At 48.7% G+C, this 26448-nt stretch overlaps 1 long non-coding RNA gene across 1 annotated transcript; it reads left to right on the forward strand.

The window, feature by feature from the left end:
* Positions 1–20204: 20204 nt before the first annotated feature.
* LOC109305590 lies at positions 20205–22143 on the forward strand. Its single transcript, XR_002099645.1, has 2 exons — positions 20205–21381; positions 21785–22143. It is a non-coding gene; the product is annotated as an uncharacterized LOC109305590 (long non-coding RNA).
* The last annotated feature ends 4305 nt before the right edge of the window (positions 22144–26448 follow it).

Here is a 26448-nt window from a genome sequence, read left to right on the forward strand (position 1 = left end):
TGAACACCTTCAAGAGTAAATTGGATGCTTATCTTGCTGGGATCCTTTGACCCCAGCTGACTTCCTGCCCCTGGGGTAGGGGCTGGACTCGATGACCTTGCATGGTCCCTTCCAGCCCTAATGTCTATGAAATCTATGAAATCTGCTTAAAACCTCTGAGCACTGCAGTGGTGCCAAACCTACAATACAGATATGAAATAATACCAAAGAGCTCACTCATACTCCCTACAACAGTTTTTTTCCTCTTTCTCTCTTGGTTGGTTTCTTTTCCTTTTCTCCTCTCACTTGCCCATCCTTCACTGGTATTTTCACACATGTACTTTGCCTTCTATTAATGCTTTTTCTGTGACTCGTACCTTGTTGATGCCTCCTCCAAAATGACACTGCCTGCAAACACATACCACCCACCATTGACTTGCTTCAGCTGTCATTCCTCATTTGCCCCTGCCAGTCTCACCTCCCTTTCTTCTCCCAAATGTCATTCCCATTGTTTCCAAATTGTCTTCTCTCACACCCCTTCCCAGGTGTCAATCTTAATGTGTCCCTTTCTGCCCAGTCTTGTACCAACAACCATTATTCTCAACCACCATCTCCCCACAACCCTTCCCCATTGTAAATGGACTGGGAGAATTCAGCAGTCACTTCCAGCCACTCTTTCTGGCAGTCTTTTCTACTTTTCCCATCTGAATTCTCTTCCACTTCTAATACCCTAATCCTAACCCTAACCCAGCTGACCCTCTCCAGCCTATCTCTTCCCAACTGCTGTTCTTGCTTGTCCCTTCCAACCGGCTCATTGCCACTTCAGTCCCCAGAGACATCCTCCCCAGGGGCTGTTCTCAGCTGCCCTCTTCACTGTCTTTCCCAGTCAGGCCCATGGCCATCCTCTTTCCTAGCTGCTCCACTCCCAGCTCCAAGTTCCACCACTTCCTTCTCTGTTTCCATTATCACCAATGACTCCTTCATTGCTGCTTACTCCCAGTTACCATAGAGCCTGTAGGCACCTTTGGATTCCAGCGTTATTTTCCATCTCCTGTAGTATCCAAACGTATTCTGCTCACCACTGGAAGGGCAGCAAGGATTAGGATATTGCTGAATCCGAATTCTTGTACAATTCTAAGACTGCTTGGGCTAGACCACCAGAGGAGATCCGGCCAGGGGTGTGGAAGGGCTGGATTCTGGGTTCAGTGCCTTGTCAGCAAGTGTAGTGGAAAGGAAATTTGCTGGCATCTAGCTGGTACAGCTGAGTCCTGTTCTGGATGGTCAGGTACCTCTGGCAGGGAGAGTGTGCTAAGGAGAAATGGATCAAGAAAGGGGGAGGTAGTATGGTGCAGTGGAACTTGGCTAAACCTGTTCTCTACTGGCATAGGATCCATTAAGGACCCCATGCCAGAGACAACGTAGTGCAGGCCTATAATGACAACTACAGGATCAGTGGCAGGTCTGGAGATGGTGCAGACTAGTCCTCAAAATGGGAAAACCATAACCTGTGCTCTGAGACCCTTAGCTTAGTTTCAAGTGTCATCTTGAGAGAATCTGGTCCTTTCTGTATGCTCAGTACTACAGACTGGTAGCACACAGCTCTGTAGGGTGGAGGTGTGGGGTAGTGTGGGCCACACTGACATTTTCTCCCTCCCACCACCATCCCCTCAACTGTTTGCCATGCTCTGTGTGTGAACTGCAAAGCAAAACCACAAGATCTCTTTTGCCAGAAAGGCTGCTCCTGCTTCAGAGACTGGCAAATTTGACAGTTTCGTTTTCACACACCCAGAACAGGGCAGTGGGTGTGTGGAAGTGCAGGAGTGTGAGGGGGCGAGATGGGAAGCGCAGCTCTGAGGCAGCATAAGAGCGGTAACCAAGGAGCATGAGAGGGGAAGGAGGAAGGCGAGAAAACTGGAACGCGGGCAGAGGGAGGGGGAGGTCGAAGCAGACTGGTGTGTGACAGTATGAGAGACAGTTATGCTTTTCCTGGCTTAGTCTGGCTGAAAAATGACTTGCACCAGTAGCAGTCATTTCAGAAGTGCTTGGCTAGTAGGGATGGGGGACAAGGTAACTCTAGGGGATGGGGCGAAGAAATGACGTGAGGATCTAGTAAGTGTCGGGTGGAGTGGGGGGGTTAAGGGAGAGGGTGGCTTGTGTGAGAATGAGGAAATGAACAGTATGTGTAGACCTCAGGAAGGGAGAGAAGCACAGGATGAGAGAAGGGGGGGGGGGGGCGTCTTTCTTTCTCTCTCTCCCTCTCACAATGCAAGGCAGTGGCCAGGAACAGTACTGGCCCTGGGAGAGATCAGCAGTGCCCTGGTCATAGCAGCAGTTTTAGGATCAGAAAAGGCAAAGCTTAGTTGTAACACAGATAAAGAGGATGCTTTGTTAAAGCTGTAATTGCTTCTAGCTGCCTGGGCCCCAGACTGTTGCCTAGCTGACAATATTTTGTTTCTTTCCTGTTTTACATCACATCTGCAGTCATTAAACTTCGCTGCTGTGCATGCGTTTCACAGAACAGCACTCGTGGCTCACCGCCTCTCTCCTCTGCTCGGCACTTGCGGCTGCTCCTGAGTCATCCAAGTTCTGGTTTCAGCTGCCCTGATGGGAGCTGGTCTGTGGAAGGACAACCATGACTCGCCTGACTGCTGGTCTGAGACTGTCTGCCAGGGAGGGAAGTAACTCAGACACCCCTTAGGATCCTTCCTGAACTCCCTATTGGGAATAAAGTAAAGGAAACAAAGTGAAATAGTTTGTCCTGTCAAATAAATCGTTTTCAATAAATTGGTTTAGTTTTTCAGCACCAGCTGTGGGAAGCATTTGAACTGTCACAACTGGCTCCAGCTTAGTTGAGCTGCTCTGTTTTCCAAAGACCTTAGGAGCACGAATGTTATTAAAGATCCCTAGGAGGAGGCTGACCCAAAGTTATTTATTTCCACATAAGTTTGGGAGTGCAGCTTTTTAGCACATGTGTGATCTGTCTGTCTCACTGTATTTTCTATTTTGTTCTGAATTACCCAGGAAGCCACAAATCCAGCCTGCAGGTCATATTCTTTTGATGTGGCAAAAGTAATGATCATGCAATTGTGAAGTTAAAGCAGAGAGAAGAAGTGGCTGCCACATCACATTAATGTAGATCCCCAGCTGACCCAAGCCATTTAAAACTCTTCTGGGTTTAAAATCACTGTATCACACAGGTGCTGCCCTGTACTCTTTGCTGAGGCAAAGTGCTTTCTTAAAAGAACTTTGCCTAAGAGGGAACTGCAGGATTAGGTCTTTTTAGAGTCTCTTAAGAGGCACAGCTATGTCATCTCTGTGCTTCACCCTCTGTGGTGAAGTCTGTTAAATCACTCCTTCTCCTAAAATTTCAGCCTCTGGGCTGAATTATAGAAAGTCTTACTCCTCCTCTTAGGAGACTGTCTGAGCTGGTTTTTCCCTTTGGTGATAGAAGTATACTTATGTCAGACAAACTTGTGGGCCAGACACAGCTCTGCAGGATTGGAATGGCCAAAAGCTGGAGCAGGAGGATTTGTAGCTAAGTGCCAGGCCCAGTGCCCACTGAAATTAATGGGAGCTTTTGCGTTGGTTTCAGTGAATGCTGGATCAGGCCCTCAGCCAGGAATTCCTTCTGTAGTTCTGGGGCAGCCGGGGCATTGCAAGACCTCTAGCCATCTCCTGCAGCATGCAGTATGTGCTCCTTGCTTTTTCTGGCTAGCTCTGCTGGCTGTGGTTTGGGCCTCACCTTCAGGCTCTCCACCCTCTAATTTGGAAGACTAGCCTTAGCATGGATACTAATACAATACCTGCACTGCAGGTGGCATGTGTGTGGCTTAGAGAAGTAGGATAGCTCCTGACAACCTCTCCCTTTTTACATCCATGGACTCACATATTGCCCTGGGCTGTTTTCAAAGCCATTGAGTACTAGCTCCAGTGCTTAAAATGCAGACCTATAAATGACTTGGTAGATTTTGTTCACATTTTGTAGAGAATGTCCATCTGCCTGACAGCTGAAATTTAATACACAGTTTTAGACAGATCGGGTTTCTTTTGCCACAGAGTGAAAACTCCATAAAACTGTGATCTGAACCCAGACTTCAGGCAGAGGCTTAATTACTGTATTAGCATCACAAATAAAATCAGTTATGAAGGTATGTAATGCAATATGCAGGTGGAAACTTGTATTTTGCAATCCTAGCACTTTATATACAAACAAGTAATTTTAAATGCTGGTGACACATTGATTATCAGGATTAAAGTATTCTACGTAAAACTAATCTCAGTTTATCAACTGAGGCAAACCTGGGGGCCCAGGTGTATTACTCCCAGATATCAAGAACTTTTCTACTGTGCTATTGGAGAGCCTGGGTTAATGGGCACTGCTTTGGAGGGAACTTCATATCCCTACTCCCACAGCCTCCCAAAGTCGGAATTGCAAGTAGTATACACACATTTATAATTTGGGTAAGAAAAAAATACCAATTAATAACATCATGTTTGTGTCTGAGGCAAGGATTCCTGTAGATGATATCTTTTATTGGACCAGCTGCATGGTTGAGATAGACAAGTTTTCAAATGCAGCACATTCTTCTTCAGGTATGCTGTCATCCACTCAGTTCTGAACGTGGGCACATTTCCAGGGTCAACATGACATAAGTGCAGGGGAGCCACAGAGCAGAAGATGAAGGGCAGGGAGGGCCTATATGAAACAAGCACTTTATCTGAGAAAAAGTTTGTGGCTGATTTTCTACAAGTGTTCTTGCTGGGGTTGCAGCCTTTCCATGCAAGGTCTTGGTTGTATAGTCAATAAATTCTAACCCTGAGGATTATGTGCATGTTCAGCCAGTAATCTGTGTATGTTGATGCTAGAACAGTATGTGTGCTGGTGTTTGCACATACTGAGCTCAGCTGTACATGCACAACTGGGATTGAAGCCCCTTCTTAAAATTAGATCTTTGGTCTCCCTTGCCCTGAAGGAGTTTTGAAGTCTGACTCAAACTCAAGTCAACTGCATGACAGCTGAAAGTGCTGTATGCAGGGTACCATTAGTGCCCTGGAGGAGGACACACCCCTGAATGCTTTCTACTAGGGTTGTGCGAGGCTTTGGCTTGCACTTCAGATTTGGGGTGCTTCAGACGCTTCAGCATCCAAACCAGCATGCCTGCAGCGAAGCGTGGGCTCATTTAAGCTGTCCGAAGCACTTCGGAAAAGCTTCAGATGCTTCAGATGTTGAAAGTGAAAGTTAGAAGAGGGAAAGGAAGTGTGGGGGGTGGAGCAGGGGGAAAGACTGACATGTGTAGGTGCCTAGTGAGAAGGATTTCTCTCTGGCAGCCTTTCCAATGACAGCATAAAAGCCTCTGTTTGGATGTATGCTGTGCCTTTTGCTAGCTTGTTCCCTCTCAGGAACTGTGTGAGAAAGGTACCCTAGTAGACTCAAGCATCTCAGCTTGGTTACTTTACTTAGTAGTTGAACTTGCCTGCTCCTTTTTGTTGTTAGAAAGGATTGGGTAGGATTTAGTTTAGCTATTCAATTACTATTACTATTACCATTCAATTAATTTCTTTCAATTTATATTTGCTCTTTTTTTTTGTTCAAACTTTGAAAAAAGAAAGCTGTGTTTTCCCTGCCAGCTTGATCCATCACTGTGCAGGGAGGCACACAGATTGCACACATGCACATACACAATATAAAGAAGAAAAATCAGGTATTCATAGGAGAAGAAGACACAGCACACAATTTTTACATAGCTCTTAACACTGAAGCAAACAATCAAAGAAGAGGCCAGTGCATGCATGCAACAGAGGGAATAAAACATATAACACAAAGCTGTATGTTTTATGTTGCATCTCCTGTCTGCCCAGAGCGAGGATTCAGGATGTGATGGAGATGATCCCGGCCATTATCCAGCCAACTGATTACTACCCCATGGTCCTAATCCATGTGGGCACTAATGATGCGGCCAGGAGCAGCCCTGATCACCTGATGAAGGACTACCAAGCTCTGGGGGGCAAGCTGAAGGAGACAGGGGCACAGGTGGTCTTCTCATCTGAACTGTAGTGAGCGGACATGGACAACACCATGAGACCTGCATCAGAGAGGTCAACTTGTGGCTTCGGAAATGGTGTCTCGAGGTGGGCTTCAGCTTTTTGGACCATGACCCATACTTCAGGACAAGAGACATGCTCAGGTGGGATGGGCTTCACTTCTCTCCCAAAGGTAAGCATGTATTCTCTTTCAGGTTGGCCAATCTCCTCTGGCAGGCTTGTCGGGGGAAGGGGAGGATGAGGATGGAGGGAGCCACAGAATACCAAGCCAAGAACAGCCCAGCCAAGACAGGCAACGAGCACAAGAAATATCCAAGTAAAAGACAGGGGCCCAGATAGTCCTGGGATTAAGGGGGTGATGCACATACCTTCAGGAGGCCTTAAATGCCTCTACACTAATGCTTGTAGTATGGGAAACAGGCAGGAGGAACTTGCCCTCCTGCTAGCTAACACAAACTGAAACTTTGACTGAAACTTGGTGGGAGCCAGTGCATGACTGGGCAGTAAACATCAAGGGCTATAGGCTGTACAGGAGGGATAGAACAGGGAGGAAAGGTGCGGGTGTGGTGCTCTATGTCAAAGAGGAATACACGTCCTCAACAAACAGCACTGGGTCAGAAGAGGGGCAGACTGAAGTGCTCTGGGTCAGAATACAAGGGGGTCGGGGGGAAAGGGATTTCATGGTAGGAGTCTACTACAGGCCACCCAACCAGGGGGAAGAGCTGGACCGGGAATTCTCAGGTCAGCTCGCAGAGGCACTTAAGTCAAGGGATGTGGTCATCATAGGTGACCTAAACTACTGCTGGAAAGAGCAGTCAGCTAGGTCTGACCACTCACATAGGTTCCTAGCTAAGTTACAGGGCCTCCATCTAACCCAGGAGGTACACAGTCCCACTGGGGAAATGCCTTGTTGGACCTGGTCCTGGCCACAGGCACCTGGTGAGGGGATTGCAGGTTCTTGACCGCCTGGGCAATAGCGATCATCGCCTGCTGGAATTCACCATCCAGCGCAGGGTGTCAAAGGCCTGCAGCAAGGCAGCAGCCCTGGACTTCAGGAGGGCGGATTTCAATGAGATAAGGAGACTAATTGGGGAGGCACTGAGGTCCCAGAGAGGAGGGGAGTTGGGACTCCAGGAAGAGAAGATCCTCCAAGGCCAAAAGGTGACAATCCCAACATGGATCAAAGGGGGTAAGAGTGCTCAAAAGCCCCCACGGCTCACCAAAAGCATCCAGGAATGTCTCAAAGCTAAAAAGGAGGGGTACACCCAATGGAAGGGAGGGGCCATCACCAAGGAGGATTATACCTCCATTGCTCGAGATTGGAGGGGGACTGTTAGGAAGGCTAAAGAGGAGATGGAACTGGGACTAGTGACCTGGATCAAAGATAACAAAAAGTCCTTTTTTAAATATATAGGGAGTAAAAAGAAGGTACCGGGCAACATGGGGCCTCTGCAGGACATGCTAGGAAATCTGGTGGTCGCACCAGATGACAAAGCTAATCTCTTCAACAATTTCTTTGCCTCCATTTTTCTAAACAGGGACCAGATCTCCCCCCCGCAACCAGGATCCCAGACGGACCCAGGGGAAGCACAGCCAGGCCCAGGGTCAGTGGGGACTTAGGGAACTTCTGGTGGGACCAGACATTTTAAAATCAGTAGGTCCTGACAATCTCCACTCCAGAGTGCTGAGGAAATTAGCAGAGGTCATTGCGGGACCCCTGGCACAGCTTTACGAGCACTCATGGTGCTCTGGCGAAGTGCCAGAGGACTGGAAAAGGACCAGTGTGGTCCCCATTTTCAAAAAAAGGAGGAAGGGGGACCCAAGAAACTATAGGCCCATTAGTCTTACCTCGGTCCTGGGGAAGATCTTTGAGAAAATTATCCAGGAGCACATCTGCAAGGGACCAGCAGGGGAGATTATGCTTAGGGGCAACCAACATGGGTTCACTCGAGGCAGGTTCTGTCAGACCAACTTGGTGGCCTTCTATGACCAGGTCACAAAATCCTTGGATGCAGGTGTCGCGGTGGACGTAGTCTTTCTGAACTTTAGGAACGCCTTCAACACCGTCTCTCACCCCATTCTTGTTAAAAAATTAGGTGACTGTGGTGTCAACACCTACACAGTCAGATGGGTCACAAATTGGCTGGAGGGCCACACGCAGAGAGTGGTGGTGGATGGGTCATTTTCAACCCGGAGAGATGTGGGCCGTGGGGTTCCCCAGGGCTCAGTCCTTGGGCCTGCACTGTTCAACATCTTTATCAGCAACTTGGACAAGGGGATGAAAAGTACTTTGTTCAAATTTGTGGATGACACTAAGATGTGGGGAGAAATGGGCACACTAGAGGAGAGGGACAGGCTGCAACTAGATCTGGACAGGTTACAGAGGTGGGTGGATGAGAACAGGATGGGTTTCAACACTGACAAGTACAAGGTATTGCACCTGGGGAGGAAGAACCAGCAGCATACCTACAGGCTGGGGAACTCCCTTCTCATCAGTGCAGAGGCAGAAAAGGATCTTGGAGTCATTATTGATTCCAAGATGAACACGGGCCGCCAATGTGAGGATGCAGTCAGGAAAGCTAACCGCACCTTGTCATGCATCCACAGATGCATCTTGAGCAGGTCCAAAGAGGTGATCCTCCCCCTCTATGTGACACTGGTCAGGCCGCAGCTGGAGTACTGCGTCCAGTTCTAGGAGCCGCACTTCAGGAGGGATATGGACAGCATTGAGAGGGTCCAGAGAAGTGCCACTTGCATGATCAGGGGGCAGCAAGGCAGGCCCTATGAGGGGAGGCTATGGGACCTGAACCTGTTCAGCCTCCACAAGAGAAGGCTGAGAGGGGATCTGGTGGCCATCTATAAACTGACCCTGGGGGACCAGCAGGCAATGGGAGAGTCCCTGTTCCCCTGAGCGCAACTGTGAGTAACAAGGAATAACAGCCATAAGTTGACTCAGAGTAGATTCAGGCTAGCTATCAGGAGGTGCTACTTCACTGTCAAGGCAGCTAGGATCTGGAACCAACCTCCAAGGGAAGTGGTGCAGGCTCCTACCCTGGGGGGTCTTCAAAAGGAGGCTAGATAGACACCTGGCTGGGGCCATTTGACCCCAGCATCCTTTCCTGCCCATGGCAGGGAGTCAGACTTGATGATCTGCTCAGGTCCCTTCTGACCCTACTAACTATGAAACTATGAAACAAAAGGAGTGACACACATACAGAGACCTTTTGCAGCACAGGAAAGATTAATATGAAACTTGCTGGAAAGGCAGGTGCCAGATCTTCTGGCAGGGGAGGGAGAGCAGGTAGGGGGAGAGCTAGAGCTGCAAGCCCCCCTCCCCGCCCAAACACAGATGGATTCTCATCCCAAGCAGCCATAACATCAGCACTGCCAGTGGAAGCAAGGAAGTTGGAGCAGTGTCTGCACCTGACGTGCCTGCACCTGCACCACCCCCCGTCAGTCTAGAAGTGGGCACCAGCAGTGGAATCACTGTCTCCTCCACCCCAATGTCATCTCTCATTGTGACCCTCCCACTGCCAAAGGAGGAGCTGGAACCAGGGAGGCTGAGCTCATTGGCTCAAGTAATTCTGGGGACTGAGGGGGTATCAGAGTTAGTGCTCCACACCCCTCAAATTTCCCCTAGATCCAGGTCTTCTTTGGAAAGCAGTACCTCGGAGGGAGGCTGAGGTTGTGGAGGCAAGTGGCTCAGCTGAGGCTGCTCCTCCTGCTGTTGAGCCTCAGCCTGCTGAGGAGTGAGATAAGGCAGGATCCTCAGCCTCAGCCCAGAAGCAGGGGAGTAGTGTAGTGTGGGAGCATTTTGAGCTGGCAGATGATCCCAGATTTGCCATCTGCCAGCACTGCCGAAGGCACATGAGCCATGGCAAGGTTGTGAGACACTTTTCCACCACGGTGATGCTGCTGCATCTGAGGAGGCAGCACCCCCTTGCCCTTCTTCCTGCTCAGCCTGGCACCAGTGCAAGTGTGCCAAAAGTGAAGCCCCCCACTCGCTCCAAAGCCCCCTTCCCCCAAGGCAGAGGCAGGCCACCCTGGACCCGTGGGTGAAAAGGTGGACAAAAAGGGGAGTGCATTCTCAAGGCGAGCGAGATCACCCAGAGCACTGGGGAGATGCTTGCTCTGGATACCCAGCCCTTCTCCCTAGTTGAGTGGCCATGGTTCAGGCGGTTCATTGCACTTCTGGCCCCATTTTACGAAGTGCCTGCACACACCACCTTTAGCAGGGTGGTGGTGCCCTCCCTGTGTGAGGCATGCAGTGAGTACTTGAAGGAGGAGCTGCACAAGGCAGGGCCGCAGGTAGCCTGGCACTTCACCTCTGACATCTGGAGCAGCCAGGGTGACGATCACGCCTACCTCTCCCTCATGGAGCACTGGTGCAATCAGTCAGGCCGTTGGTGGGCTCTACTGCAGGCCAAGGTGCTGGATGAGTCCCACACAGCAAGGGAGATCATGGGGGTCTTGAACCACATGGTGCAGGGGTGGCTCACTGGGCAGGCCGGGTTCACCTGCGGATTCATGGTCACTGACAATGGGGACAATATAGTGAAGGCTGTCTGTGATGCCAACTTTGTTGGCATCTGCTGTGTGGCACACAAGCTGCACCTGATAGTGAGGAATGCCTTGGAGGGAGACAGGGCTGCCAGTGATGGCACCGCCACCACTACTGCTACAAGCCAGCTGATTTCGAAATGCAGGAAGGTGGTGGGCTACTTCCACCGCAGCATTAAGGGGGGCAAGATGCTGTGGGAGGAACAGGTAGAGCCGAGCATCCCACAGCACAGAATGACACAGGATGTGGAGACTCAGCAGAACTCCACATACCTGATGCTCGAGAGGCTGGTGGAGCCACCAAAAGCATCCATAAGATGGCCTTGCTTGGGGAAATTGGGATCAGTGGCCCCCTGAACACAGCTGAGTGGGGTACCATCGCCCAGATGTTGGTGGTCCTCAAGCCCTTCCTCGAGGCCACCGAGATCCTTAGCGCTGGTGATGCCCTCTTCAGCCAGGTGATCCCCCTAGTGAGGGAACTGGAGAACCAAATGGAGAAGTTCCAGGGGATCGATGTTCCTGGCTGGGGCAGGCCGCTGACATGCAGGCACTGGTGAGGCGGCTGAAGGAGGGCATCAGGAGATGGCTGGATCCTTTACGGTCTAGTACAGTCCACATGATGGTGGGCATGTGCGACCTGAGGGTGCAGGGGAGCATGTGCACTGGCAGCCCCAAAACCCTTGATCACTGGATGCAGGTGCTGGTCAACAAAGTCAGGGAGGCCAAAGTGCAGAGGCGAGGGGATGTGGAAGAGGGGGAGCGTCAGCACTCCCAGCACCAGCACTGGTGCCAGCACTAGCACCAGCCAGTGTCCTCCACACCAGCCACTGCCAATGTAGGCCATTGGCATGGCTTCAATGCTAGGGTCCAAATGCACTAGACCCCAGCCTCCAGTAGGTAGCGCCGAGGTTTTGGTGGCTACCTATCTTACTGAGAATGTGGAGCCACTGGACTGCGACCCCTTGGCCTACTGGGCAAACTGCAGTCAGATGTGGCAGGATCTTGCCTTGGTTGCCCGGCAACACCTGTCCACCAACCAGTGTGCCAAGTGAAAGGGTGTTCAGCATTGCTGGGGTGTTGTGACACCCCACCACACCTGCTCGGATCCTGCTTTGGTGGAGCAGCTAGTCTTCCTAAAGGTGAAACTCCCACTGCTGGGGTTCCCTAAGCTCGACGTGCAGATGGACTGAGTGCCACCCTCCTAACTGTGTCTACACCAATTTCCTTTTCTGAGTTTTTTAAAAGCCGAGTAATGCCCCGCTGTCAGCTGGAGGGGGCACGAACTGCATCACCAGCCAGCAAGGGAAGAACATGTCCCTACTGAGCTCATTCCCCTGCCAGGATAGACTTAGAGGTATGGGACTGAGGCTATGGGGAAGGAAGAGGCTCCAGGTCCTGGGGATGACCACTAAAACTGCACCCTGCCAGGGTAGGGAGGCCTGGTGGGACTGCCTGTGGTGCGGCAGCCCCGTAAATGCCAGGAACAATGATCCCCTGATGAAAGGCGGGTAGGAGGCACCATAACCTCCAGCTAATGCACACATACACAAAGCCCTGGCTGGGGAACACCCAGACCTGTTATGTCTTTGACAGGCCTGACGCTTGCTGGTTGCAGTGTAGTTGTGAGGCTCCTGGTGAGCTCAGCTTAGCTGCCCAGGATGCCAGTTTTGCATTGAAAACCCCTGTGTGAGGCTGAGGAAGTACCTGCAGTTGGTCGTGGATGGAAGGAATAGTAAAGAAGCCAGACGCTGGCATGGTCTGCAATGCAGGGGAAAAAGCCAGTCAGTGAAAATGGAAATGGAGGCATCCGGGGGGAAGGGACAGGCTAGGTGGGAAGTATCAGGGAAAGGAGGACCTCAATAGATCATCACGTCTGACCCCCTGCATAGGCAGGAAAGAGTGCTGGGTTCAGATGACACCAGCCAGATGCCTATCTAACCTCCTCTTGAAGACCCCCAGGGTAGGGGAGAGCACCACCTTCCTTGGGAGCCCATTCCAGATTTTGGCCACTCTAACTGTGAAGAAATTCTTCCTAATGTCCAGTCTAAATCTGCTCTCTGCTAGCTTATGCCCATTATTTTTTGTTACTCCCAGGGGTGCCTTGTCCTGAGCCTCACCAATTCCCTTCTGCGCCCCCATGATGAACTTATAGGCAGCCACAAGATCATCTCTCAACCTTCTCTTGCGGAGGCTGAAGAGGTCCAGGTTCCCTAGTCTCTCCTCGTAGGGCTTGGCCTGCCCTTAACCATATGAGTGGCCCTTCTCTGGATCCTCTCCAGGTTATCTACATCCCTCTTGAAGTGTGGCGCCCAAAACTGGACACAGTACTCCAGCTGCAGTCTGACCAGTGCCTGATAGAGGGGAAGTATCACCTTGGTTCTGTTTGTCATGCACCTGCTGATGCATGATAAAGTGCGGTTAGCTTTGCTGATGACTTTGTCACACTGACGACTCATGTTCATCTCGGAGTCCACTAGGACTCGGAGATCCCTTTCTACTTCGGTGCTGCCAAGCAAGTCATTTCCTAGACACGAGGTGTGCTGGACATTTTTCCTCCCTAGGTGCAGCATTTTGCATTTCTCCTTGTTAAATTGCATTCTGTTGTTTTCTGCCCATTTGTCCAACCTGTCCAGGTCTGCCTGTAGTTGTTCCCTGCCCTCCGGTGTGTCCACTTCTCCCCACAGTTTTGTATCATCCGCAAACTTGGACAGAGGATGTAGCAGCTCAGTTAAAAATGCAGAGGTACGTGGGGTGTCAGATGTCCGGCAGATCGCAGTGTGCCAGAATTCCACTGTCTAATCTATATTGAGTTCATGAGTTTCTGTACCTACTACCTAGGAGGCTGATGAAGTGCAGTTCATAGGCCCAGCTCTGAAAAGCGGTTTGCATTGTAATTTGTTCCCTCTCAGGATCAGGCCTGACAGACTGGTACTCCTTTTTTTTTAAAATAATACACAAATTACATAAAAACACAAGATAAGCCATCACGCACCATGAGTAACATTATATGTCCAACACAAACACATCTTTATGTCCTGCTGTCAATTCCTTTATAAAAAGAAAGGCTCTGTGACAGTTCCATTTGGGTACCTATGATGCTGCTGCTGATGCTACTGGTGTTGAGACAGCTAAGTTATTTTACCTATTATCACATAAAGTGGTAGACTGGACATGAGGTAGTAGGAGGCCTCACTGGGGCACACTGCTGTGTTGTGTAGAAGCCCCAGTGCCAGGAAGGGCACACCTTAACACACACACAGTGTCACCAACCCACATCATGAGTTTTGCCTGTCAGCAGCCAGAGGCTCAGGGCCCCAGAAGACAGACTCCCCCAGCGAGGCACACACACAGCTGGCAGGCTTTGTGGCCTCAGCAGGGGCCACGACCCCTGCAGTTTTCAGCCCACTGCACCTTAATACACACAGAGTCATCTATGTCACGAGTTTTGTCTGTCAGCAGCTTGAGGTACAGTTCTCCCCAAACCCCTGCACCTATCTTCTCGAAACTTGGCAGGCTTCGTGGCCTCAGCAGGGGCACCCCTGCAGTTTTCACCCCCCTGTGCTGTAACACATAGACGTGACTTGATTTTTGCTTTCAAGAATTTGGGGTGCAGTTCATCCCAAAACCCTGCACCTATCTTCTTGAAACTTGGCAGGCTTCATGCTCTCAGCAGAGGCTACCACCCCTGCAAGTTTCACCCAAATCAGAGACAAAACAACAAAGTATTAGATATTTCATTGATCCCCCATTATACCCTATGGTCAGATCTCTGAGGCAGGTCTGAAGCTTCGGAGCCGCTTTGGCTGGATCAAAGTGGCAAACTGACCCAGAGCTCTGGATCAGATCGCTGACATCCAAAGTGGCTGGAGCTGAAGCTAGATCGACTACCTGCCTACCCGCACAGGCCTACTTTCTACCCAAACGTGCTTTGTTGTTTTCTCTTTTCTGTGAAATGGTGAATGCTGAAAATAAATCCCGGAAGGTCCAAAGTTGTTGCGATTTGTGCCAGACTTTCTGACTCCTGTGATCTGTGCTGCATGGTGCTTAATATTGATACTATATGGCATGTTAAGGGAGCTGCTACCATCATGAATGCTATGCAGTCATTGCTCTATATCATCCATACTAACACACCTGGAGGTGAGCTCGAGAAAATAAAGATATACATAATGTGAAGTTATAGTAAGGATTTTCTTAAGGACACAGAAAGATTTGCAATTGCTTTACTAGTGGAACAACTAAAGAAAGAAACGTTTACTATTTCACCACAAAGGTTTCTACATGAAGATATTTCCTGTGGAAGCATAATATGGTCCTCCTGAACACCTACGATTCACAATTTCAGCACATTATAGGTGTGCTTCCATCCCTTCCTCTGCTAGTATGTGTGCTAGAATGCAGTGAGCGTGCAGCTATGTTGTACTTAGTTTCAAATAAACGTACACTGGTTAAACGCGGTTTGGCTTTGTTCACCTCAGCCAGCCTATCGTGGAGGAAGCCTCATTAAACCCTAATGTACACTGGAACACAAATTGTACAGTGTGGCCTGAAGTAATTAGGGGAAAAGACTTATGTCTGATCCCATCTACACAAACTCCTTTCAGAAACCTTTCAGTCAACTTGATCCTTGTTAAATAAACAATTGTTACTGATTAGATGGTATGACAGGCTCTGTGGTTTAACACTCTTCCCAGTACTGTGACCAGTCAGAGTTCATTTTAATGCATTTTAAAATCTATACTTAGAATTCATTTCAACAAATATTTGTTTTAGGGGAAAAAAGATAAAGTGATTGGTCTGTTTCTCACAGCAGTCTCCCTGCCTTTGTCCATGGCCCTCTATGGTCAAGAAAGGTGTGGAGTTGTTTTTTCTTTTTTCTTCTCATTTCTCCCCTCCTCCCAGAAAAAGGGTGTATTAAGAGATTAGGATATTTGGTTTTGGATGTGCAGTCTTTGGCAACTTCTAAAATTTTCCTTATAATGCCCTTCTTCTTTTAGACCACCCAGATAAGACCATCTCCACATTAAAATTCCCCTCACTCAGCCACCCCCCAACACTGCATCCCCTCGCTCCCCACCCTACCTTCTGCATTGCCAAAGAAGAGAGGAATAAAAATGCTTTTAAATTGGAATTGCAATAAAGCAAACAAGATGTTGTTTCCTCAGGGCTCCCCATTGCCTACTCTCCACCTGTCTTGTCTAGTGTGCGAGCTCTTCAAGGCAGACTGCCTGAATTTTGCACACTGTCTAGCAGCAAGCACATTTGTCAGCACCAAGCAAAATATAATACAAAGCCTTTATTAACTGATACAGATTCAGCCTTCAGAGACTTTTTTCCCCCTCCCCTGTTAATCCCTCTGTTGTACAAATACTTTTCTGGCCTCAGGCCTAAATGAGAACACCTCTTAGTACTGCCAAATGCAACACATATACAAAGGTATTGGTTTGCAAAAAAAAAAAAAAAGGATGGAAATATGTAAACAGAGTGAAGTAGGTGAAAGGGCACGGGAGCACTGTTTACTACACTTGTACTTATCCCGCATGGGAAGTGATCATGTTGCACAGCTGGTTTTCTTAATGCAGGCTAGTGAATGTTGTTTAGTGTAGTCGTCTCCTTGTGAGTAGCAGTATGGGGCAGAAGGAGCAAGTGTCACTAGGAGACATAACTTTAGCCCCTGCCCACCCCCAAATGCTGTGAGAAGAGCCAGGATAACTGGTCAGCCAGTCTCAGGCAGGGAGCCCTCCACCTTGGGGTGAAAAGAATGGATTTTTTTTCTTAAGTTTTTTTTTCAAAACTCTACTCTAAGTGAAAGTCATTGGGGTGAGGCAGAATACAACTCATCTGATGGGATCTGAATAGGGGGTGTACCCAACTTGAGGAGGCAGCCAGCCGATCAAGGGGTCAGCCACCATTTTCACAGGGTTATCACGGTGGGGCCACCATGTCTCTGATTGGCCAAGGGATCCCAGTAGCGCCACCCCTGTCGCTGATTGTTAGAGAGGCCTATCTGTCATTCAGCCCCACCGCTCACTGCTGATTGGCTGATAGGGCTGTTCATCATGCAGCTCCCACCCACTTACTGCTGATTGGTAGCAAGGGGCAGGGCTGCACACCAGGGAGATCTCTCAGCCAATCAGCAGTGAGGGGCAGGGGCAGCAGCCATCTTGCCTACTCATCTTCATGCCCTATGCACTGAACTGTGTGGCTGGGAGGACAGTCGGCACCTACTGGGCAGCCAGCATTTTATGTTTAGTAAGTTTTTTTTCCCCCCCACGGATTTTGGAGACATCACCCGATTTCACAATTTCCACAAAATCTGTGAAATCGTTGTTTGAGTAGGTCCCAGTTTCAGCAGATATGAAGGTGCCAGCACCATCCAGGGTTGGGCCCTCAGACCAAGTAGCTCTACTCTTCTGTGCATGGGTTAAGCCAGTGCTTGTTCTCTAAACTCCATTTCTTAGGAAGGATATTAGCGTGGACCTTGGGATACCAGGACATGCTGAAGTATCCAGAAGTTTTACCTGTGGCAGGTTAGGGTGTTAGGTCTATGTTGTGTCAGGGCTGACGGCAGTCTTATGTAGAGTTCACATTATGGTTTGTATGGGATGGTTTGGATAGAGATGATCCTGCTTTATGTAGGGGATTAGATTAGATCAGTGGTTTTGAACCTGTGGTCCACAGAACCTGTAGGTCCACCAACTGTCTAAGGGGCCTGCAAAAGATGACTATGATCAGTCAAAAGTATGTGAATACCCACACTTATAATTTGAAGAGATCCATACCTCCATTCAAAATTGTTTAAGTGTCTGCAAACAAGAAGAGGTTGAAAACCACTAGACTAGACCACTGGAGGTTCCTTCCAGCCCTACTTCTCTATGATTCTGATCTCATGTATATGTAACCTGTGTGTATCTCAGGGGTGCACAATTATTTCAGATGGAGGGCTGCTTACCCAGTTTTGGCAAGCTGTCAAGGGCCACATGGGTAGCCCCACTCCTTGACAGGTGCCTTGCCCCCTGGTCACCATCTTGGGACCAATGTCTTGGGACCAATATCCCAGGGCCAGCACTGGCGGGGCTCAGAGCAGGGCACAGGCTGGCAGGGGTCTATGGAGCTGGGCTGGGCTGCACCAGCAGGGAGGGGCGGGTCCTGGCCCGGCTCCATAGAGCCCCCATCAGCTGGGACCCTGTACTCCTGCCGCCCTGCTCTGGACCCTGCCGGCACTGGCCCCAAGACACCAGTGTGGGCCCCACTCATTCCCAGTGCCCCCCAGCCCCGCAGTACAGGTGTGGGGCAACGTGCAGCCCCAACCCCCTGCTCACTGGCAGGGGAAGGAGCTGGTGCTGAGTGCGGGAAAAAGTGGCCCCTTCCCTGCCCCATGGCTGGTGCTCCCTGCTACAGCCACTCATAGCTTGTGCAGGGCTGTCCTGAGCGGACACAGGCAGCCAGTGTGAGGCACCAGCCATGGGGTGAGGGAGGGGCTGCTTTTCCCCCGGCTCAGCTTTTCCCAGGGCCACTTTTCCCCCGGCTCCTTCCCTGCCCTTCCCCACCCCCCACCCCCTTACTTGAGTTTCTGGCAGGATGCAGTCACATGGTCTCAGGCCAGAAGCCCCTGCTGGAGCCTCTGGCTGGAGGGTGGGGCCGGGCTTTTGTGGGAGCCCACTGGGGCTTCCCCTGGGTCCTACTGCCCCTGGTTCCTGTCATTTTTGACAGGAACCAAAGATAACTATTAATTTTCTAAATTTTTTAGGAGCCCTGCAGGCCAGATAGAAAGGCCTCATGGACCAGATTTGGCCTGCAGGCTGTATTTTGCCCACCCGTGGTATATCTGGTTGTGTAATCCCTTCTTCCACTGAAGACAGATGCTAGCAGGGCAGGTGTGCTGCATAGGAAAACTGCTGGCAGGATGCAGTTTCCTCTTCCCCTATAGAGAGCCAGACAAACACACTCTGTAACTTAACTATATACAAGTTTATTAATATTACAATATAAATAAGAAAAAGATGAAAATTATATATCAGCATGTATACACAAACACACACACCATTTACAATAACAAGGATTATAGGCAACTAGCCAATCGCTTGCCAAGAATAATAGGAGGAAGAGCAGGCAAGGACAGAGCCCTGTATTTGCCCTCCCCTGGGCCCGCTCCTCCCCCAGGCTCGCTGCCCCACCCCCCATCATTCTTGATAGGCAATTGGCTAGTTGCCTGTAATCCTTGTTATTGTAAATGATGTGTGTGTGTGTATTATTTTTATTTTTTCTCTGTCCCCGCCATCACCTCCTGTACCAACACTGTATTTTCACTCTGATTGTTTGTTTCAGTCAGCCAATCAGAGTGCAAATAAAGAGTGATGGACAGACAGATTAAGGCTTTTATAATATTAGAACATTTACATGGTTCTATACCTCTCTCAGGATACAGTTAACTATTATAATAAAATTCTAACCTAAGCTTCAACGAGTGTTTTATAACCTTAAACTCTATCAAAATTTAAATCTACTTAGATATTAAATATAAATCTACAAATATATACACACTCGATCAAATACTTAGCCTCATAATATCAGATTAAAGATTTCAATATAACTCAATAATTTAGACATTATCAATTTACACTTATAACACTTATAATGAAATATAAACCACACGATACTTGGTGCCTACTCACAAAATATAAGGCACAACACCCTTGAATATAATTAACTCTTCTAGGAACCCCAAGGCCCAGGCTATTCTGGAGCCTTGGCTGCGTTCCTGTGGCCACGAAGCGAGGAGGGGGAAGAAGCTCCCCCAGTGCCCTTCAGGCTTTCCCCAGCCCAGCCAAAATATCCTTTAACCCAAAATAAAACTTTAAACTTGGGGAGCCATGTCCTTCTGAGCTTCCCCTCCAGTGGTTGGCTTCTCTGACCTGGGTGGATTCCCCCTCCCCGGGAACTCACAACTCCAGGGAGCCAGGTGGAGGGTCTCCGTCTCTCTCCTGGCAAGTTGCCATCTCTCCTGTTGAGTCTCTGGTTCCCTTTGGGCCTGCTGGCCACTGGTGACCCTGTACACTGTGGTGTGCACTGACTGCTTTCCTCTTCAGCTGGGGGTTGGGGCCCTGAGCCGCCCTACAGGGTTCTGGGATCTCAGTTTCCACCAGGGCCCTCAATGTAAGGCTTCAGCTTTAAATGTCTGGTCTTGTGCCAGGGGGGTTGTAGACCCCAGCTGCCCCACACAGCTCCCGGGGCCTGGGTCCACTCCCAGAAACCTCCATGCAGGTTTTGGAGTCTTCCTGGCCTCATGCCAGGGATTGGAGACACAAGCCGCCTCATACGGCTCCAGGGCTTTGGTCCTACTTGGACTGTGCTATGCACCATCCTTGTACCGAGATCCTGGCCACTTACTGGGGGTTGGGGATCCGAGCCGCTTCATGCAGCTCTCAGGGTTCCTGACCTCCTGCCTGGGGTTGTGGACCCGAGTCGCCTTGTACGGCTCCCAGGGTCCCTGCTCCGTGCGTTGCTTGTGTACCGCGCCTCTGGCTGCAGACCAGGGGCGCGGACCCAAGCTGCCGCATATACCTCCCAGGGTCTGACTTCAGGCAGCCTCTCCTCCACCACCACCCGATTGGTGGGAATGTCCCACCAATGGCTCAAAGACCTTTTGAAACAGCCAGCCAGGCTGCTACTGGCATGCCTGCCACATAAAGTAATGTTACAGCACTGATTTCCAGAGCTATTTCTGATATAGGGTTACTTTCTGATTCCTTATTCCCATTACCTAGTACCTTTATCCACTGAAATAAACAGAACCAAAATAAACAAGACCATTTGTGGACGAAAATGCCATTCAACATGACTAAGGGGAAGCAGCGTATCACACTGCTGTAAATGAAAGAACTGATCCCAAATGACTTAACAACATGTTGCCATTTCTCTAAATGCTAAAAACCTGAGAGAATAAAATTAGATTTTGCTCATAACCCCTAAAAATGTGCCTGTTTTGGTCAAAAAGGAATTCTCATAGACAAATGATCCTTTACAGGCCATCAAAGTACTTTTCCTCACTGCAGCACTTGGGAGCCCCACAGAGCTGCCCTCAGATGAACTCTGAAGCAGAGCTTTGCATTAGGTTTTCAAGAATGGGAGCCTAAAATTCAGGTTCCTGAATTTTGATTTAGGCCTCTAAAGAAATGCCCTAATTCTTCTAAAGGATAGAGCATCCAGAAGCGTCCAGCAAAGACAATGGGAACTGCTGGACATTCAGTTCTTTTCAAAATCAGGTCACTGACTTAGGCTCCTAAATCCATGCTACATTAGCTGTAGGTGGAGTTTTGGTTGGGTTTTTTTTCTTGGCACTAGCATATGACTCATATCAGCAAAGTCCCAGAAAGGAAGAGGACCACTCCCTGGGTCTCCTGTTAGTGCCAGCTCTTCACATAAAGATCCCCTCCCCAGGCTCCCACAGCTAGATTCAGCACTCAGTCAGCTTAACAGATACCCATGGCAAATCCCTTATTAGTGCTGTCATTCTTGACAGGCAATTCACTAGTATATTGGCACAAACCCTCCACTTTACAACTTCTAGGAAAGGGTGATCTTCAATTACACTCAAAATCTGCAATTTCTTCATTCAAAATGGAAAATAAAATGAATGTCTTGTGTTAACATTTGAAGGGTGAGCATAATGTTTTGTGAGACTCTACAGGTTTCAGAAGAATGAGGGATTTCTCTGGTGCCCTTCAGCCTCAAGCACTCTGCATGAGAGTACATGCTGATCTACAAGCCAAGTATTAATTAGACACAGAATATTACAAGGTATGTTAAGGCTGAGTTGTTATGGTGAAAAATATGAACTGAGTAGGGAAGTTCCTTAACAGCACTGGAGATTTGAATACTCTGGTCATCAGAAAGCCAGGAACTGAAAAGAGAAACTTGTATGTTTAGAAAAGAAAGTCTGAATTTATGAAGATGCCCAGTTAAAAGTATCCAAATAATCCTTCCCCATTCCATGCCAGCTTCTGTGTTAGCATGTTAACTGGGTTAATTCTGCCACAAGCTTTAAGGTTGCCTATAGCTTCAGACAGCTGGAGCCAGGTCTAGGGGTGCTGGTAGATTCTGGTCCTAAATGTGGTAGGGTTGACCCTGGGAAGAACAGCCCTGCATGCTGCCTCCACCCACCAACAGTGAGTACTTTGCAACATCTCTCCATTGCTGACAGGAAGCCTAACCAGGGTTTTCCTGTACTATACTGAGCCATGCCCTGGCTCACAGCCAGCTTCAGATCAAAGGAGCAGACAGGCCACCTTCACAATCTCCACTCTGAGATCCCATGTCTGACAAGTGCTGCGGACCTGGATCCTTACATCCTGTGCATCTTCACCCGGGCATACCTGGCTCCTGAGGACTGTCCATAATGCCGTGGATGTGAAAATCTTGTATAATTGCACTCTAACCCATGTGGCAGGTAAGATATAAAGATACGGAGCTGGGCAAACTTTAAGTTTCTCAGCTGCATCTCAGAGGAGATTTTTCCTGTAAATTCAATAAAAGCTGGAACTTGTGTCTGGTGGATGCACATATACTGGGTCAACTGTTTCCCTGATCTCACAGAGCAACATGGTGCCAATCTGACATGTTAAAAATGCATGTCAAGGTGGTTGGTCCCAAACCTTGCCACTTCTTCAGAGGGTTTCAGGAAGTCCCCAGGCAGTTCGCTAGATTGGCTGGGAGGAAGACTGAAGGAGCTAAGGGTGCAAAGAGAAGGTGGGACATATTTGGTCATCATTTTGACCCACCATAGGGATTGAGCTGGAGATGTCCACAGCTGACAGAGTCTCCATTTTGCGCTGAAGAGTCAGGTTCATAGCTAAACCTGTAACAGACTTATATCTATGAGCGAACAAGGGCAGCAAACAGGGCAGTTTGCAAACAGTCCTATGGGAGCAAGAAGAGGAAGTGCAAGAGGTACCAGGCACCACCAGATTCTGCTCTGGGCAGGTAAGTGAGCCAGGGTTGCCTATGTGTTTGGCTTGCTGAGTGTTTGTTTGGTGGGCTGTGCGTGTTTGGGCTTGTGCTCTGAGCATCTGGGGGTATTGCTAGCTAGGTAATTCCTGCCTCTGTCTGACAAAAGGCCTAACAAGGTGGTGGAGCCAGTCCAGGCCCAGGAGGGTATAAAAGGAGACTCCCTGAGTGACCAGAGAGTGAGCGAGCAGTGGCAGCAAGTAAGGAAGCTTACAAGTCACTTTGTCGTTCAGTTTGCCATCCCACTCTTTGAAGGGAAGTCTTTAAGATAAGTTCTTTCTTTAATTAAAGGAAACTAACCTACATATATTTAGTGTAGGTGGCTAACACTCAGCAGTTAGACCAATACTTAAGCCCCTCATTTAACTAGAATCTAGAGGAAGGGGAAGTTCACTGAGGAGTTTGCCTAAAAATTCTTTCACCTTCCTTCACTGTAAGCTTGTTGAGAGGAAGCAGGTTAGCAGGGAAAAGGGAAATGTTTGGGACCGAGGAGCAGCAAGCAGGCCAGCTTACAGCGGAGTTTCCAGGTGTCATATTTAGCCATGATTAGCCATTTTTAATGCACAGTAAGGGTGTGCATGTATAGATGCACACCCATAACGCACATTAAATTAGGCTAATTATAGATTCATATATTCATCAATCATAGAATCATCGAAAACTAGAGTTGGCAGGGATCTCAGGAGGTCATCTAGTCCAACCCCCTGCTCAAGGCAGGGCCATCCCCAACTAGACTATTCCAGCCAAAGCTTTGTCTAGCTGGGTTTTAAACACCTCCAGGGACGAAGATTCCACCACCTCTCTGGGTAACCGGTTCCAGTGTTTTACTACCCTCCTAGTAAGAACATTCTTCCCAATATCTAAGCTAAAGTTCCCTTGCTGCAATTTGCTGCTAGCACACATTAACATCTCTCATGTAGATGTGCCTTATGTGTTGGAAGGTGATTGAATCCACACAGACTGCCACTATTGCTAAGAGGAACAACGAGAGATTTAAATTCAGATGCCAGAGAGTTGTCACATTCCACGGATTTGCATTCTGTGTCTGGGCACAGGGGGCGGATGGTGGCAGATCACATGTGGTGTCTGGAGAGTAAGTCTCAGATGCCCAGAAACAGAGGACAACACAATCCCTTCCTGGTCTAATAAGAGAGAAAGGCAAACAGTAATAGACAGAAAACCATTTAAAAATGTTGCAAGTCTAAAACATAGGGAAAGTCTTTCCCAGCTGGCCCTCCCCTTGGTGTGGATGCCCTAGCAGTCTGCACTACCCATGCAGTAGCCTCCCTTCAACCTGCTACTGTCTCTAACCTGTCCCCAAAGAATCAGCCCCTTTCCTAGATGGTGTTGAGTAGATGCCTACTGGCAACAGAGTGGTGGAAAGTCCAACAGGAAGGACCCTGATCCTATTGACTTCAACAAAGATGACTCCCAAGTCTCTGGAAACAAGCTCACTGCCCCCACTCCTATAACTGCACCACTAGCTGTAGCTAGCAGGCATATCTGCTCTCCCAGCTGTTGTGATTTTTCACTGGGAAGCAGGGCTGCTCTGTTCCATTTGATTATGTTCAGGGAAATGGGGGTATGGTTGGAACTTGGCTTTGCTCTCTCTGCCACTGTCACAACAGCTGCCTTAACGGCAATGGGAAGATACAAAACTCTTGTGCCTCAGAGACATTATTTGACTCATTTTAAATTGATGACAACAACAAAAGTCTGTTTTGCCCTTCAATCACAAATAGAAAATTTCAGATGAACAGATATAGATTTGTCAGGGTTTGAGGAGATGAGACCAAATCACTCATAACAGAGTAACAAGCTTGAACCTAAGTGAAGGGAGAATTTTAGCCAGGTAAAACAAAATATTCAAACTGCTGTTGGGCCAGGGCACTGCCAAGAGCATGACATGTATAAGGCCTGTAGTGTTGCAGGTTCCTTAAGAGTGCTATAAGAAGTGAAAGGACTACTAATGCATGGTGTTATAGTACTACAAAGTCAGCCTGAGCCATGTAAATGACCCTGGGTGAGAGAGGAACAGCTCTGAACCCCACCTACCAGTGGGCAACAGAGTTGGTCAGCTGATCACCATCCCACAGTGCTTTCCTTCCCATCCCCTCATTAAGGCGCATTAAGATTATGGTGCATTAAGTTTAGTATCTGTGCTAACTTAATGTGCCATAATTACAGTTCATTAATACATGTGTAGATGTGCCCCCCTTGTTCTGTTTTTTTGTGGGGTCGGGGGGAAGGGAGGGTGTACAAATAGACTGCTCTGGACACTTCTTTTGGATTATTAGGATTTCAGTCACTTGGTAAGTCCTTCACAGTTAATGACTGAAATGGCACCCACTGAAAATATCAGAAGATAGATATAAAATGAAAATGGAGGAAGCATGTTTTACACAGCAAACTTGCCCCAGGAGGCTGTAAAGGCAGGTAGTGTAGTCAGGTTCAAAAATGGATTAGACAGATTCAAGTACAGGTCAGTTAGGAGCTATTAAATAGAACAGTCATGGATGTACCATGATTCTTATTCCCCGTCTCTCAAAAATAAACTAGATCAGAGGAAGCACAGTTGTTCTGGTATAACTACTGGACATAGTTGAAGTGATACATCTTTTGTTAATATAGAAGGCTTTGCATGTTACCTTGGAATCTTTTGCAGAATGATTTGCCTTAGGCTGCCCTTACTGTAGCTCTGGCTCCTACTGAAGAATGTTACTATGGAGAACTGGAATGAGTTAGAGGCTTTGAACATCAGGTTCAAGGAAAACTAGCAAAGGACACATGTGTCTCCAATTCAATCCTCATGCTCTCAGATGCCTGCTTTACCGAGTGACTGTCTCCAGAGCTGGCCAGGAATTTGCTACTAATTTGATTTTTTGCATGTATGCAAATTGATCAGTTTGTTGAAATGGAAATTTTTCATAGGAATTCAAGTGTTATTTTTGACAGGAAAGGCTTCTTGCATGGAATTTCTGGCTAGAGGACAAAAGGCTTTGGAATAGCAGCTAGCAGTCCAGTAGTCAGAGCGCTCAGCTGCGATGTGGGAGACTGGTTCAAAGCCCTATACTAAACTGGGCAAAGCAGGGACTGGAATACTGGTCTCCTGCCTCAGGCAAAGGCCTGACTCTGGGCTGTGTCTTTTTTTTTTTTTTTTAAACCAAAATCTACAAATGATCTTGGGCTTGTCCTGAGGTAGAACCAAAAACTTGTTTAAATCTCAAAACTTTATTGGGCAGGGAGAACCGCTTCCCATCCAGCTCTAGCTATGTTTTTTCTTCTCCTACCCTATTTGGGCCACTTGTTAAAGCCAGGAACTAGGGTTTAAGTAAAAGGGTACACCTGCAGCATAGGTGGATTAACACCCAGGCCAGCCAGAGCCCCTGCTTGTGGCTTGCTGCTTATTGGCAGGGAAGCTAAAGCCACAGTTTTAAACCTGACTGTTTTTAGTCCCTGCTGGTAAGTAGCAAACAGCAGGACCACTGGGGCCCCTCAGCCAATCAGTGGCAGGGAGACAATAACAGCGCCAAGGTTAAAACTAGCTTTTACTTCCCTGCCAAGGAGCAAGCCGCAAGCTCGGCCCCTCCACCAATCAGTAGCAGGGGTGCACAAGGGAACCTGCAAGATTAAAAGGTGCTTCCATGCATGTGGCCTGGAATACAGTCAGGCAGCCAGCACCTTGCAGGTAAGTCTGCAGGGGAGAAGGGGCATGGGGGAGGGAAGAAGCATGGGGGTGCAGATCAAGGACACTATGGTGAGGGAGGCAGTGGGGCAGGGCAGGGCAGGGGCACACACTACCCATCCAGGGCAGTGAGTAGGACCCCGGGGCTGGGAGTGGGATGGAGCCACAGGCAGCTT

Source organism: Crocodylus porosus, unplaced genomic scaffold (assembly GCF_001723895.1).
Source record: "Crocodylus porosus isolate Cpor-Errol unplaced genomic scaffold, CroPor_comp1, whole genome shotgun sequence".
Classification (NCBI taxonomy): domain Eukaryota; kingdom Metazoa; phylum Chordata; order Crocodylia; family Crocodylidae; genus Crocodylus; species Crocodylus porosus.